This window comes from Anastrepha obliqua, chromosome 3 (genome assembly GCF_027943255.1).
Source record: "Anastrepha obliqua isolate idAnaObli1 chromosome 3, idAnaObli1_1.0, whole genome shotgun sequence".
Lineage (NCBI taxonomy): Eukaryota > Metazoa > Arthropoda > Insecta > Diptera > Tephritidae > Anastrepha > Anastrepha obliqua.
Window position 1 is genome coordinate 138,110,156 of NC_072894.1, and position 15,278 is coordinate 138,125,433.

Here is a 15,278-nt window from a genome sequence, read left to right on the forward strand (position 1 = left end):
ACTCAAAATCATTTTTTTATTTAATAAAAAAGTAATTAAAAAAAATTACATGATTAATTTAAGGCCACCCTATATAAAAGAGATTTTCACCACTCAAAATAATTGTTTTATTAAGTACAAAAGTTATTCAAAAACAAATTGGATGATTAATTTTGCGCCACCTTGCACTATAAAAGGTTTCGATCACTCAAAACCATGATTTTATTTAGTAAAACAGTTATTCAAAAACAAAAGTGCATGATTAATTTTGCGCCACCATTAATAATAATAATAAGTCTTAGTTTCATCCAATAAGTGCAGTATTCAAAAGACTATCTTGTGAAAACTGAAGTGTACATTATTTTTTCTTATTGCCTGAAATACCACCTTATATTTTTTGGCCTTTGTAATTTTATATTGTATATTTTATACCTTCGCTTCTCTTCAAACCCCAAACTTCTTTTGGTAGCTTAGGCCATTGTCCTTTCCATTTTTCTTCAAGCTTCTCAAAATAGTATCTTATTCTCGTAAAATAATTGTTGTATAGCCTCTAATTACCCTTTATTTTGACCCACTAACAAGTATATACAAACGACTTCTCAGTCAAAAATGCAAAATTGCTATTTGGCTAGATTATAAAACATTTGCAGTTACTCAGCCTATGCTCTTCAAACAATTCATTATTAGTCATATAACTCTTAATCCTATTTGGTCCAAATATTGTACGAAACTTTCGCGTACTGCTTGTTGATACTCGTATTTACAAGGCTCCGTCAAACATTTCTACGCACAGTCTTCCCCTAACACTATGTATTCAGAAAGGTGTTTCCGTTCATGCCGGTCCCTATATATGTATGAGTAGATTGAATACCGAACAAGTTTAAAAACTACGAAATTTCTCACCTCCTTTTAACACACCAACACTAATACTGGTATAATTTGTCACACCTACATACGAGTATATAAATGCAAGTTAATTTTTATAGGAATATAAAAATAAGTTAGTGACATTTAGACTTATATTCTTTATTATTCAAAGTCAATTCAAAGACTAATTTTTACAGAAAAAGGGGATAGATACATAGCTATGGAGTTAAAATGATCACAGTTAGACTTACTATATTCTTAAGTTGAGAGAGAGAGAACGAAAGAGGAAAGTACAAATAAATGCACAACTTGCGATTGGTGACCGGCTCAAGTTAGTCGTGTCGTATGATGAACATGACTGACACTACTTGACGAAAAGCTGCAGCAGGTTCAGCGCTGCTACGACAACAACAACCCCCAAATTGCTGTCCGAATATATTGAGAGAGCAAAATTAATCTGCTCTTTAGATTTTTTTATCAGTTTGGCTGAGAAAAATTCGGTCGATCAGCAAAAAGCGTTATGCGATCAAATTGAGAGTCGAGTGTGCTTATAAATCCAAAAGTTTCAAATTTGACGACTTTAGCTCAACTTTTTGATTTTGCGTCCGCCATTTTGAATTTTAAAAAATCACATCATATGTAGTGTTTAGTGCTACTTGAGGAGTGCGAGAGTAGTACTTCAACCATTTCACCTACCTAAACCACTGTAATTTAATAATGTGATATTCGGTCGCAATGACTGCATCTGAAAAAGTTAACCACATTTTATTCAAAATGTTTATTTTTTGATCTGGAACTTACATATATGTAATTATTCTAATGTAAGATTCACGCGTTAATTTGAGTATAGATTGAAGTTTTTAAAGAAAAGTAGGCTTAAAAACATTTTTATGGATTTTTGCCTCACTCTTCCCAAAGCAATGAGACTCTTTGAACCCCCGGAATGGTGTAAATAAAATTCTGTTTGTATTAGTTTCGCTTTAATTTAATTTTTTTCTTTGGAAATATGCACTTTTCCAACTTAAATTCGCTTATTAGTACTCGGCTTACCAAAAACAAATTTACACATTAAACTTCTTACTGCCACCACTCAGCTTGCAGCATCTTTATGCCAGGCATGTCTTGCTCTAAAACTTTTATTTTATTGGAAGCTTATGTACATCTGCCAGCACCAACACTAACGATTATCCTTGTAAAAGTTCAACAACTACTTTGTAATACCATTTATGAATGTCACTATGTGATACAGCTTCGGATAAAATAGAGGAAAAGTATTATATGTAGGCATGTAAGCGGAAGAAAAGTGAAATGCAACACGACTATACGCTTTGCGAACTCGCACACAATTAAATTATCAACTTGACTGCAATTCTAGAATGAAAGATTTTCCAACAATTAAAATATCATCAAAACATCAGGTGGGTGATGATGATGAAGCATTGAAACCACACAGCAGCCATAAAACATAAACACATATCCAAATGCAAATTGCAAATATATAGTATTTCTAGTTGAAAAAAATTAAAAATTAAATTTTCATCCAAGCAAAAAATTGGTAAACAGAAAATTAACGCAAAATAAATTCAAAAGCAAAAAACTTGCCAAAGAAATTCGCACTGTTTGTATTAAAGGCAAACACTGTTCATATTGAAATCTCTTGTCAAAACACTATTTGCAATTCAATCAGCTTTTAATTGCTAACGATTAGCAATAACAACAATAAAAACTGGAACTATTCACAATAAGCTCCATGCGCCGCATTTATGTAATCACCGGATATTGAACAATTCGACGCTTTTGTTCACGCCAAGATAGACATCAGCCGAATTTGCATGCGAAAAACCGCATATAGCCGTATACATACATATACATGTGTACATATGTACACATGCATACACGCATTTACATATACATGTATACTTATGCGCATTTTCATGTCAATTGCTTCCAATGCGGCTGGCTTGCAACTGGTTAAAACTAAATTGTTCCAATATTTCTGCCCTCTATTTTCACTCAGCCAGTCATTTTTCCACTTTTCATTTTGTTTATCATCGAATAAATGAATGTCATTGCAACCATTTGCCGTTTGTTAGCGAAAAATCGTCGTCAAATAAATTAGAATGAAAAAAAAAATTCCATAGACATAAAATTCCTGCATAACTGAGGCCTTTTTATGCTTGTAAGCGCATATAAATGTGACACACACGGAAATGTTGCTTTTTTGTGCAAGTTTTGTTATTGTCCCACTACGTAATTAATTTCTGATAAAAATCTTACACAATTCTTCTACTTACTTTATATTAAAGTCAACGTTTGTACAAAAAAGCTGTAGTGGAAATGTTGACATTGTAATCTGAAATTTGTAATTTAGTCCTGAAATTAATTGCACGCAAATCTATTATCGCAGAGTTACGATTTAAAGTAACGAAATACCGAAAAAACAAAGGTTGATTGTTAGTATGAACAGCACATTTACATACTTTCAGATAGTTAGACGGCTTTGAAAGCACTTCTATCAACTGTAATCACCTCAAAAATAATAATAATAAAGGGTGGTCAAATTAGAGGTATCGGAATTCAAGAACCATTCATGACATTTTTTTTTTTGTTCACTCCTCTCGGGAGCATAGGGCCTCGACAAGACTCAGTCTTGCGTTGGTTTCGTTAATCTATTTTGATTTCTGACAGTGTAGCAGATTAGCCTGCCGCTACCAGTTCTACATAGTGGGAATACCCACCTGTCGTTGCTTAGGAACAAAGCCTTTTTACTGATTGGAGCGCCATCTGTGTTTCACATTTTTCTGCCAGAAGGATCGCACAGATGGTTGAGGACTTCGCTAAATTTCGTGTGTCTGCGCTATTACCGCGGTCGCCAGCTTCCTCTTGCTGGCACCACTGATGCAATGTGTAACTGTGTCTTTTTCTTTGTTTTTTGCTTGTTTTAGCAGCCACAAGGCAAATAATGCGATTTTCCAAATAGATAGAAGTCACAGGGAGCCATATCAGGCGAATACGGTAAGTGGTTGATGGTTAAGATGCGATTTCTAGTCAAAAAAATTAGTCACAAGAGTGGAGCGTTGAGATGGTGCATTATCATGCAACTCCTTGTGGACAATTCACATCTCGTTACCAACTTGTTTATCAGTTCCGCGACAGACCAAAAGCCAGTTATGACTACCGTGAGTCTCTAGACGTCCCATTGTTTCATGTCTGTCAATGTTGACGTTTGTTTGAGGGGTGGGTAAGAAGGCATATAGTAAGGCCATAACGTTCTGCATATCGTCTGGTCTCTCCATCTACAATTTGGAGATATTTTGAGGAAATTGTATTCTTGATTGCACCCAGTGGTGTGAATACCGGTTCTGCAAGAACATTATTCATTGCAGATTCCACTCTTGTCAGTTCATCTGCCATGAATGTTCCGATATCCCGGGAACCAGATAAAGGTAAGGTTATGGTTTTCACTCAAGGTGATAAGGCTTTTTCTACTCATGGTTGCAATCTTTTTGGTATGTATTCTTGTATTCTGCCCAGAATTTGATATTATAATCACTCCTTAAAGGGGAACACCACTGTGAACGCGTGAAAATTAAGTGATTTTTTTTCTATTAGTAGGGATGATTATTTGAGGATCGGACAAATTATAATTTATATTGCATTTATTACACTATACTGAGATTTGATTTTTATTAAAAAATATTAAAAATTACAATTGTTATTAATATTGATGCAATGACGTCATAAAAACTGATGAACCCAAAAAACCAAAAAATTCTTAATCTATACATCAATTGCTATCGTCGTACGTGGCGGTTTTTTTTTACTTTTTTGAGAAAATGGTGCAGATTTAAAAAATGAGTAACAACAATAAAAACTGGAACTATTCACAATAAGCTCCATGCGCCGCATTTATGTAATCACCGGATATTGAACAATTCGACGCTTTTGTTCACGCCAAGATAGACATCAGCCGAATTTGCATGCGAAAAACCGCATATAGCCGTATACATACATATACATGTGTACATATGTACACATGCATACACGCATTTACATATACATGTATACTTATGCGCATTTTCATGTCAATTGCTTCCAATGCGGCTGGCTTGCAACTGGTTAAAACTAAATTGTTCCAATATTTCTGCCCTCTATTTTCACTCAGCCAGTCATTTTTCCACTTTTCATTTTGTTTATCATCGAATAAATGAATGTCATTGCAACCATTTGCCGTTTGTTAGCGAAAAATCGTCGTCAAATAAATTAGAATGAAAAAAAAAATTCCATAGACATAAAATTCCTGCATAACTGAGGCCTTTTTATGCTTGTAAGCGCATATAAATGTGACACACACGGAAATGTTGCTTTTTTGTGCAAGTTTTGTTATTGTCCCACTACGTAATTAATTTCTGATAAAAATCTTACACAATTCTTCTACTTACTTTATATTAAAGTCAACGTTTGTACAAAAAAGCTGTAGTGGAAATGTTGACATTGTAATCTGAAATTTGTAATTTAGTCCTGAAATTAATTGCACGCAAATCTATTATCGCAGAGTTACGATTTAAAGTAACGAAATACCGAAAAAACAAAGGTTGATTGTTAGTATGAACAGCACATTTACATACTTTCAGATAGTTAGACGGCTTTGAAAGCACTTCTATCAACTGTAATCACCTCAAAAATAATAATAATAAAGGGTGGTCAAATTAGAGGTATCGGAATTCAAGAACCATTCATGACATTTTTTTTTTTGTTCACTCCTCTCGGGAGCATAGGGCCTCGACAAGACTCAGTCTTGCGTTGGTTTCGTTAATCTATTTTGATTTCTGACAGTGTAGCAGATTAGCCTGCCGCTACCAGTTCTACATAGTGGGAATACCCACCTGTCGTTGCTTAGGAACAAAGCCTTTTTACTGATTGGAGCGCCATCTGTGTTTCACATTTTTCTGCCAGAAGGATCGCACAGATGGTTGAGGACTTCGCTAAATTTCGTGTGTCTGCGCTATTACCGCGGTCGCCAGCTTCCTCTTGCTGGCACCACTGATGCAATGTGTAACTGTGTCTTTTTCTTTGTTTTTTGCTTGTTTTAGCAGCCACAAGGCAAATAATGCGATTTTCCAAATAGATAGAAGTCACAGGGAGCCATATCAGGCGAATACGGTAAGTGGTTGATGGTTAAGATGCGATTTCTAGTCAAAAAAATTAGTCACAAGAGTGGAGCGTTGAGATGGTGCATTATCATGCAACTCCTTGTGGACAATTCACATCTCGTTACCAACTTGTTTATCAGTTCCGCGACAGACCAAAAGCCAGTTATGACTACCGTGAGTCTCTAGACGTCCCATTGTTTCATGTCTGTCAATGTTGACGTTTGTTTGAGGGGTGGGTAAGAAGGCATATAGTAAGGCCATAACGTTCTGCATATCGTCTGGTCTCTCCATCTACAATTTGGAGATATTTTGAGGAAATTGTATTCTTGATTGCACCCAGTGGTGTGAATACCGGTTCTGCAAGAACATTATTCATTGCAGATTCCACTCTTGTCAGTTCATCTGCCATGAATGTTCCGATATCCCGGGAACCAGATAAAGGTAAGGTTATGGTTTTCACTCAAGGTGATAAGGCTTTTTCTACTCATGGTTGCAATCTTTTTGGTATGTATTCTTGTATTCTGCCCAGAATTTGATATTATAATCACTCCTTAAAGGGGAACACCACTGTGAACGCGTGAAAATTAAGTGATTTTTTTTCTATTAGTAGGGATGATTATTTGAGGATCGGACAAATTATAATTTATATTGCATTTATTACACTATACTGAGATTTGATTTTTATTAAAAAATATTAAAAATTACAATTGTTATTAATATTGATGCAATGACGTCATAAAAACTGATGAACCCAAAAAACCAAAAAATTCTTAATCTATACATCAATTGCTATCGTCGTACGTGGCGGTTTTTTTTTACTTTTTTGAGAAAATGGTGCAGATTTAAAAAATGAGTTTGTGTTTTTACCCTTTTTTTTGTTTTCGAAAGGCTTGCAAAAATATTAATTTTTGGATTTTTTAGAAACGGCCATGTACGACTGTAGCCCATACATGTACAAAAATTAAAAAAAAAAATTAAATCTGTTCATAAGTCTTCGAGAAATCGAGGCCACCGTGTTCAGAAAAGTCGTTTTGAGAAAAACGCGTTTAAAGTTTTCATTGGCCATTGTAACTCACTACCTGCACTTATTGTATTGGGTATAACTTCATCAATTTTCAAGATTTTAAGTTAAAATTTTTTTTACATATTTTTTTAATGTATCTACTTTAAGAAAATGCAAAAAAAATCGATTTTTTTGAAAAATCACAGTGATGTTCCCCCTTAAAGCTTTTCACCAAACTACCGATCCCTACGGTCGTATAACCACTTTATACAAGCATAATGTATACTTAGGTTGCAGACCTCATTTTCTTCCTAGCATACGTTTACTGACAGGATTGCAGGCAGTTAAATAAATTATACAGAATGAACTGGTACAATCCGATAATTGCTACAAAATAATAAAATGCTTTGACTCAGACAACTATTTTAAAGGCAAAAACGAAAATATAGAGTCAAAGAAATAGGCAGTAACCGTAATAATATACTATAAATTGTCCCAAATAGATTGGCCGAATTATTTAACGATTTAACACAACGATGTACGCATATACTTATACATTAGGATACATTACATCCATACAAAACGAAAAAAAGTGCGTGTAGCGTAGTACACATAACAGAAGTGATACTTTCAAGGCAGACAAAGAAGGAGGGAGAGACCCGAGAGGGAATGAGAGAGAGAGAGAGAGAAAGAATATATATCTAAATAAATTCACAACATTTGCGGAGAATACAAATAGACAAAATTTACAAAAAACGGAGAAGGGTCGACCGGTGTAGATAAACGCCGGGCACAAAACGTGGAATTTCCTTGCAGCCAAATAAAAAGGATTGTCCGCATCTCTGAGCGAACGTCGATTTACTGTTCGAGGGCCCACTGCCTTCTTAACACGCAATAAACCATAAACCAATGACTAGTAACCTTTTGATAATGTAATTTCAACGTTTTAATTAAGATCACTAAATATTATTTTATCGTTCGATGTAACCACACCACCACATCTGTCGTTTAGTTTACGAACAGCTATTTTGTATTATCGATATGCGTTACAAAATGGGGTACCGAATAGCAAACTCGTTAAAATTGTGATTAAGGGGAGATAACAATGCGAATATCATTAAAATGTGTTAGTGAATTCCACTACATCTCATGTAAATATGGTACTAATATTTTTAAAATATGTACAATACATTTTATAATTCCAGTGGAAAAACCGCAACTTTAGTATTTGGTGAGGCACCCTAATGTATGCGGGTGCTTGTATGTGCTCAAGCCTATTCGTATAAGCAAATTTTTTTTAATTAAATCTCACACACAATCAACCATTTTCAAGGACATTTTGCAGCCCCGCCAAAAAAAGTATTATATTTGTTTGAACAGAAGTCAAATATGACGAACCCTTCAACTGACAGTTCAACAGATAATAAACGAATTCAAAACTTTTTCCAGCACATCCTTGCACGAAGAGCGAATAACTACGAGTCAAAAATGTAGAGACGGAAATAGGTTCGAAAAATTTTCAACTTACAAGCAAAATGTGCAAAAGTTAAGTGAAAAGCTGTGCCGACTAAGGTAATATTTGCATATAAAAAAGAATAAGAAGTCCGCATAAAAAAAACGAATAGCGAAATGAAAATGTGAAAACAAACCGAAGGATACCAGAAACCACTTAGGTGAGCAAAAGCTATGGCGACAACAAATATTACTAGTCTGCCTATAAATAACGAACTTTACGAGCTCAAATATGATATAAAGCAGTTAAGTTGACGCCCGCCGGCTTGCCAAGCCCAGCAAAATCGGCACAACACAAATGAGTGCGTTTGCCTTTTAGGCGTGTAAGGAAAGCGAAAACCTTAACACAAATAATATTATACCATACAAACACAACACAGACATTAGTTAGTGGGTACAACACAGACAAAGTACACGGAAAATGCATATCCCCCGTTTGCTGAAAGAAAGTCATAACCCGAAACTAAATTTATTTAGATAAGTACGCAAAAATAATCGCCGGCTCGTGTTTTATGATGTGTAAAATATTATGATCTATTAACAGTATCTCATTATAGGCGAATGTGTCTTTACTTTTACATAGGGCGGCACAGTATATTGAGAACCTTGAAGCCATTTTTCTCCTATTTTAGAGTTATGACGCTCTTCCAACAAACGAGCAATACCACCTCGATCAAAAAATGCCCGGAATATATTCAGAAAATTCAAAATATAAGTTTATTTCTCAAAAGTGATATTTAACGCCTTCAAAGTACCCCTCATCAACTGTAACGCACTTATGCCAGCGTTTGACCCAGCTTTCGAAACAATTCTGGAATCCTATTTTCGGTGCAGCCATCAGAGCAGGCTTCGATGTTCCCACTACTTCCTTTCGGCTGCTAAAACAAGTTCCCCGTAGTGTTTTTTTGACTCGATCAAGCAGAAAAAAAAACAAAAATATCGCAGGGAGCCATATCAAGTGAATTCGAAAGCGGTTGGATGGTATTCGTTTCGTTCTTAATCAAAAATTCACGGTTAATGATGGCACTGTGTTATCATAGTGCAAAATCCACGCCTTTTTTCCCCACAAATCGTTTTTTGGCGAATCGATTCACGTAAAGATCTCATAATGCTTAATAATAATAGTCCTTATTGACTGTCTGACCCTCTGGTAAAAATTCGTGGTGTACAATACAGCTGTAATCCATAAAACCCGCGAGCATCACTTTCCTATTTGACTGAAAACGACGTGTCTTGTTTGGTATTGGTTCATTCGGAGCTCTCCACTCACTCGCCTGATGTCTGAATTGCGTGTTGTACTTATAAATCCACGTCTCATCTCCAGTAAATCATTAACTACAATGTCCTGAACGAGTTCATAAGCAATGGTCCAGTTCTCTGCCAGCTCTCGGATGAATACTCATGCTTTGCGGCTATTGATCAACTTTTCTTTCACTTTATTGATGTGTTCATTCGTTTTCGATGTCGATTACCTGCGTCTAAGTTTGTCTTCTTCTATGGACTCACGATCTGTTCTGAAGCGTTCATGCCACTCGTAAATGGGTGTTTTCTTTAGAGTATCATTACCGAAACAGTTTCCCCACATGTATAAGGCTTTCGCACTATTAAATACATTTTTAAAGCAAAATTTAAAAATATAAGAAATCGAAAACAGCGGTAGATTTACTTACTTTTACAAATGTCAAGTAAAGGCGATACAATTTTGGCAGGTATGTCAATCACAGATGTGGCAACCTAACAACCAAAAATAGAACTCAAATCAGTTGAGCGTAACTTTCTGGACACTTCCTTAATTATAAACACTCAGCCCCCAAGTTACATATAAACCAATTTGAGTTTAATTTTATATCTCAATTAAAAATTTATTCTAAACAAAATAATTTTTTCCAGTGTCTACACGATGAGCAAAACCTAGATTTATTACCTTTAGAGGGGTAGAAAATTATTGAAATGGAAGGTGGCAGTAGCTACACAAAATGTGTAAACAAATTTCAGAGCGTGTCTGCAAGCTATTTTTGTTCTTGTTATTGCAGTTTTTCATTATGCTGTACTGTACAGCTTGTTATTGTTGTTGTTGTTGTTGTTGTTGTTGTAGAAGTTGACTATAGCTATTCGTTGTTGGTGTTCAATTTTGTTACAATGCAAATCAGCGGAAAATTATGAAGAATCTTAATAGTAATAAATAACGTAAATCACCGGTGAGTAATAAAATAAAATTCAGAGCGCAATTTCATCTCTACTCACACATAGTATGTATGTATGTATATGAATACAAATATGCACAAAAAACAACATTCACACACACCAACGCTTAATATGCAAAATATAAGAGAAAAATTAAAACGAAACTGAAATTGGATTTGGAATTGGAATTCGTAACGCTGATGAAAATGTTATGAAATACGAATTCAAAGAAAACTGTAACAGTGAGAGGAAGTGGGTTCTCGTGGGGATGTTTTGAGTAGTGGTATGTATACCCTGCCGTAAATCAAACAGGTTTAAAAGTAACGCAGAACAAACTTATTCTGGCCAATTTTTTCGATTGTCTACTTTTATACGGGGAAGTGGCAGGTATCACTGCATTCTTTCAGAACCCATTCTAAACTGTTTCCTAGTTATATGTTGGACTGTTCCTTAAATGAATTTTGTAGCAACAAAAAAAATTATTTAAATGGAGCTGGTGCCCGAAAGCTATAACTAATATGGGGCAATGCTGTAGTGGCGTTTAGAGGTTCTAGATCCGATTTTTGGGCATTTTTTGTTTTACTGACTTTATTTAATTTTTTCGGCAATATATACATGAATGACAATATGATATATATAGATTACATAAAGAGAAATGTGTTAAACAAATTTAAAAGGTGGCGCAAATTTAATCATCATCATAATTTTATTTGGGTTGGTGTCGAAATTCTGTATGTACAAAATTCTAAAAACAAAATTCTGCTTTTTAAAAATCTGCTTTTTAAAATTCTGCTTTTTTAAAATTCTGCTTTTTTTAAATTCTGCTTTCTAAAATTCTGCTTTCACAATTCTGTATTTAAAAATTCTGTATTAAAATATAATGTTAACAATGTTAAAGAGGGAATGTAATTATTTAATTTATTATTATTATTATTTTTTATTATTATTCGAGATATTAAATAAAAAATAATAATAATAATAATAATAATTTTTTCTTCAGTTTCGATAGAATCCACAGTATTTTTGCGTAGAACTTCTTGTCGCGTGGGCGGCCTCGGCCGCGCTTCAAAAAAATAAGCCTCATCAGTCCAACTCCGGCTACGCAATCCACCGTATTTTTGCGTAGAACTTCTTTTCGCGTGGGCGGCCTTCGGCCGCACTTCAAAAAAATAAGCCTCATCAGTCCAACTCCGGCTACGCAATCCACCGTATTTTTGCGTAGAACTCCTTTTCGCGTGGGCGGCCTTCGGCCGCACTTCAAAAAATTAACCCTCATCAGTCCAACTCCGGCTACGCAATCCACAGTATTTTTGCGTAGAACTCCTTTTCGCGTGGGCGGCCTTCGGCCGCACTTCAAAAAAATAACCCTCATCAGTCCAACTCCGGCTACGCAATCCACAGTATTTTTGCGTAGAACTCTTCTAAAAAAAGAACAGCTGCGAAGAATTATTAAGAAAATAAATGAATTAAGTCACACTACATATTTAAAAAGAATTCCAAAAAATATTGTAATTGGCTATTGTTATCGCTTAAACATATACATATGTATATTTATGGAATAAATGTTTATTTTGTTACTTCTTGTATGACGAAAATCACAAAACTTGAATAAAGCAGAATTTTTCGCATTAAACATGCAGAATTTTGAAAAAGCAGAATTTTAGAAAGCAGAATTTTAAAAAGCAGAATTTTAAAAAAGCAGAATTGTAAAAAGCAGAATTTTTTTGCAATTTACAGAATTTCGTCACCCAGAATTTTGTAATACAGAATAATTAAACACGCTCCCATTTTATTTTTGAGTAACTTCTTTACTAATTAAAAACAAAATGATTTTGAGTGATGTTGACCAAATTTACAAGGTGGCACAAAATTAATCATCATCATAATTTTATTTTTAGTAACTTCTTTACTAAATAAAAGAACATGATTTTGAGTGATGTGGAAAAAATTTACAAGGTGGCGCAAAATTAATCATCATTATATTTTGATTTTGAGTAACTTCTTCGCAAGGACGGCACGCAAAAACCTGAAGCATTCCACATTTTACAAAAAAAGAAAAAAAAACTTCCTTGCTAAATAAAAACAAAATGATTTTGAGTGATGGAATTCTTTATTTTGACTTTTACGCGCTCCATTGCTTGTCTGTTCGTATACTGCAGCTGTCTAGTTCGCCACTTGCAAAAATTATAGCGGTAATTAATTTTTCGCCACCCTGTAGATATACGCCTCTATATATGCATAGGTATGTAATTGCTACCGTGCGCACATTTATGCTCTACAAACATACATAGATATATAATTTTTTCTCTCCCCTCAACCACCCTCGCATTTCCATTTCAATTCAAATTGAGTTTTCTTTTGTTTATATTAAAAAATGACTTCTATAGCAGTGGGTATTGTTTTTAGTCCGGCATCTATTGGCTTAATGGAAGTGTACAAATTTAGCAAATTTTTACACGCCACATATCAAGAGGCACGCAAAGTAAATCAAATAGCAGCTTGATAATAAATTGTAAGCCAGCAAACGTCACAGCTTTGTAGTTAATTTAAGGGTGCAATGCAACATCAGCAATTAGTATCCGAACATTGGCGCCTATTTGCATAAGTATAGTATAAAACCAAAAATAAAATAAAAATAAAATAAAAGTAAAATAAAAAAAAAATAAAAATAAAAACCAATTTCTATTTTTAGTCAGGGTTTAATTATCACTACAGGTAGATTTTTTCGTTTGTTTGGCTGTTCGTAATGGAGCATGTGTTCATTCATAGATTGCATGTTTAGAGAAATGTGATTTTGTTTTTGTATGTATGTATGTATATGCATACGTAGTTAGCATGTGCCTCAAAGAATGCACGAAAGAATTGTGCAAAGTTTACGCCATTGACACATTACCAGCAAATTCGCTGACTCAATGGAATTTATTTATTTTCATCTTTGTCTCTCTCTCTCTTCTACCTTGACTTTGTAAAGTACTTGGGTACAGTTATTGATATTGATTTATTGCAATGAACTTTAGCGCATTCGTTTAATTGTTGATGTGCCCACTTTGAGGGCACTTGGGTATTTTAATATAAATTTATTGGAAAAGGATTTGAGGAAAACTCAGGGTGATTCATGCTTTCAATAGTTTACAGGTATGTATGTACTAAAAAAATGCAAAACATTTTTTTTATTATTTATAAAATGTATTTTATATAATTTTAAGTAACATTAAAAAACAAATTTATGTGAGTAGCAACATTAATTACATTACATTCCCATGGCAGCCGGTTCTACGTTACCGGAATGACTCGGGTTTTTCCCGACCAAGGGCTGCCGCCCCAGTACACTAGCCCTGTCTAGTGTACCGTATATCAACCAAACCCTTACGTCACAGGAGCAAACTCTCGCAGCAAACCTGCTCCAAATACTTCTCCTCAGGGCTGGAGTTGAATCCAACCCTGGGCCAGAAGTATTCTACTGCTGCGTCTGCCATCAACGGCTCCACCCGAACTCCACCTCGGTTAGGTGCAATAAGTGCAACGGGTGGAGCCACCTTAAGACCTGATCAGGCCTTAAGTCGCACAGGGAGTGGACCACACGGTATGTGGCCACGTGTTGCTCCCGCCAACAAGCGTCTGATGCCTCCACGGCTAGCACACCCCCTGATAGGCCGGCAATACCAACCGCCACCACAACCCACACCTCCACGGTGAGGAACCTATCGGAGCAACACAACTCCCCTTCAACCCCTCCCCTCCCTTCCAGCTCCAACCCCAGTGCGGGGACAAACCAGCAGCTCCTGGTCCCCCGCACAGTCTGTTCCGTGTGTCAGGTCGTAATACCTCGGAATCTGGTAACAGTCCAATGCAATTCCTGCAATGGCTGGTGCCATTTTCGGAGATGTTCCGGCCTGCGCACCACCCGTGAGTGGACAACTGCCTACGTTGCCCCCTGCTGCAGAGCTCTGCACCCACAACCGCCCTCAGAGGCGCGGCCGCCCACCACCATCAGGCCGCCACAGCCACAGTGGATTGCGCAGCAGGCCCAACGCAGACAACACCACGCGTCCCTCACCCCCCGGATTACACTGACCTCACCGAGAAGCTTCAAGCTTCTCCAGCTAAACTGCAACGGACTTACGAGTAAGGTCGACGAGATAGTCGACTTTATGAGCCGGCACAGTATCAAGATAGCTGCGGTCCAAGAAACAAAGTTGCACGCTAGGTCATCTCTGATCACCAGGGATGGCTACAACGTGCACAGACGTGATCGCGAGCGAGACAATGGTGGTGGCCTAGCGTTTATAGTCCACCACACTGTGCAGTATCGTCTTATCGATGAAGGAATCGACCGCAGGGACAGCACCTTAGAATGTCAAGGCATAGCTGTCCGGTCAGGCGATTCCGAGCTCGAAATATTTAATATATATATACCCCCTGTCACCTGCTGCCCGGCTGGATATCACCCTGATATAGGTGCGCTCCTCAGAGGTGAAAACCGATTGGTTGTAGGTGACTTCAATGCGCATCACGATCTTTGGCATTCAAGCCTGCCAAATGATCGTAGGGGACAACAACTGGCAGAGCAGATAGACGAC

At 36.2% G+C, this 15,278-nt stretch overlaps 1 protein-coding gene across 2 annotated transcripts in view; it reads right to left on the reverse strand.

The window, feature by feature from the left end:
* The window catches only part of LOC129240294 (sodium-dependent phosphate transporter 2), a 37,865-nt gene that overhangs the window by 12,691 nt on the left and 9,896 nt on the right, over positions 1 to 15,278 (reverse strand). The gene's annotated exons all lie outside the window — the stretch shown is intronic.